The 2335-nt window shown below is 43.2% G+C and overlaps 1 pseudogene; it reads left to right on the forward strand.

Moving 5' to 3' along the window:
• The first annotated feature begins 334 nt into the window (after positions 1-334).
• On the forward strand, positions 335-2060 carry LOC148015428 (cysteine-rich receptor-like protein kinase 43; annotated as a pseudogene).
• The last annotated feature ends 275 nt before the right edge of the window (positions 2061-2335 follow it).

The following is a 2335-nucleotide window of genomic DNA, read 5'->3' on the forward strand; positions in this document are numbered from 1 at the left end:
GGTTTAAACACGGGGGGGGGGGGGGGGGGGGGGGGGGGTTAAGTAATCCCAAAGTCCAAGGGAAAGGGCTTGAGGAAATTTATAAAACACGGGGGGTTCCAAAGCCCATGGGAAGCATGGGAAGGGCTAAGGGGAAAAAGGGGGCTTATGAGCTTTAAACACGAGGGGGGGTTTTTTTCAAAGCCCAAGGGAAAGGGGCCTTAAGAGGGTTAAAACACGGGGGGGGGGGGGGGGGGGGGGGGAATGATCTTTCCCAATGGCATGTTGGTCAGGCGGCGAGGCCTGCGGCTGGCGGTGGCGCTAGGAGGACAGGCAGGTGGCGGACGGCAGCTGAATGGAGGTGGCTCACGACTCCCCCAAGGTAGTGGCAGCACATCGATGTCCCTCTCTCTCCCTCACAACCTCCAAGGTCTCCGCCTCCTCGTCCTTCTCCTCTTTCTTGGCCCTCATCACCACTAGAGGCATGGTTTATATAGGGGGAGGGGATAGGATCCTCCCCCCCTGTGTATCAGTGGGCATGTGCACAGCCCTGTCAAGCTCTAGCAAGGAGCTTGCCTACCTTTCTAATCCCCTCTTCCTCCAGCTTGACAATCGGTTGGAGGAGAGGGGAAATTTTTTTAAAAAATTCTTTTATCAAAGAATAATTCCAAATCTCCTAATGGCCAGTTCACGTGCCTAAAGCCATTGGCATTTTACGTCTCCTCATTGTCACATGTTTAAAGTAGTCTCAACATGTTTTTTTGGCTAGTAAGATATTAACTCTAATGTTGATGCAGGGAGCTTTACCAAATGGACAACAAATTGCAGTAAAGAAGTTATCATCATCAAGCACGCAAGGGAAGAATGAGTTCATGAATGAAGTAAATATCATAAGCAATGTGCAACACAAGAACTTGATAAAGCTATTAGAGATATGCATGGAAGGCTCTAACAGAATCCTAGTTTATGAATATCTCCCAAACAAAAGTGTGGATAAGGTCTTATTTGGTACGATGACACTTATTACTCACACATGTATGAGGATATAAGAAGTGGTGAAGTAGTGCTATTGATAAGGGTTTCTTTTCTTGTCGGTAGGGGACTCAATGGAAGAGGGTATACCGAAGCTAGATTGGCCTACTCGTTTTGGGATCATTCTGGGCATGGCTCGTGGGTTGGCGTACCTTCACGAGGAGTGCCACGACCGTATCATCCATCGAGATATTAAGTTAACGTTCTATTGGATTACCGTCTCAACCCAGTTATTGCGGATTTTGGCCTTGCGAGGCTCCTCTCAGAAGACGAGTCACATATCAACACAAGGGTGGCCAAAACCTTGTAAGTGTATGACTTATTAATTCCTACAATATTATTGATGGGAGGGGATGATTATTAGATATTGCTTGTGCCTATCATATATATGCTAGCTTTACCATAGATAGAGTAGCAAGTTGAATTATGTGCATAATGCCCTAGTGTACTAATTAATTACATTTTATTCTTCATATGAAAGACGATATCTTGCCCCTAAATATGCTATCCATGGGGAGCTCAGTGAGAAGGTTGATATCTTCAGCTTTGGTGTCCTTAGCCTTGAGGTCGCAACCGGAAGGAGGAAAGTTCAATGGAGGAGTTCTTGACTTGGTAAGAGATGGATGCATGAGCCTTCCTTCATCAGCTATTATATATTGGGATATTCATTTACGTAATGCTTCTCATTAGGTTTTGCTTAGAAACAAGCACAATGGCCATTAATTAAGTCTTCCCTTCTATAGTATATTATATTATTAAACCAATTGCTTTGTTGAAACTTGTTGTACTAGTAGGCATGGAGATTGTTCCAACAAAGGTGACAGCTGGAGCTTGTAAACCAACGTCTAAGAAGTGATGCCTTGTCTGCTGGATAATTTTTGCATGTCATTCATGTTGCCCTCTTTTGTATGCAAGCAAGTCCCACATTGAGACCAACCATGACAACAATAACCATGATGCTTTCTGGGGAGTTTAAAGTATTACAATTACCTACGAAGCCAGCTTTTGTGGACCTTACCACAAATAATGCTAAACCTTCTACCAATTGAATATTCAATCATAGCTCATGGTCCTATGTAGAAAGGGGATTTTAGATAGTTACTCCACACCTACAACTTCTTGTGTTAATCCAAAAAGGGAAAAAAAAATTGTCATATTTTGCTCTACATACACTAAGCCTTATGATCGAATCGTGTATTTATCTTTATAAAGTTTCTCTTAAACAAATGTGGGTCAATATTGATAAAGCACATTAACAAAGGTGAGTGAAAGGCTCATTACTCTTGTTTGCCAATGGAGAATAGATGTATGTTGATAGCTCTCC

This window comes from Lygodium microphyllum, chromosome 24 (assembly GCF_053477565.2).
Source record: "Lygodium microphyllum isolate KBCC chromosome 24, Lygodium_microphyllum_v1.1.10, whole genome shotgun sequence".
Lineage (NCBI taxonomy): Eukaryota > Viridiplantae > Streptophyta > Polypodiopsida > Schizaeales > Lygodiaceae > Lygodium > Lygodium microphyllum.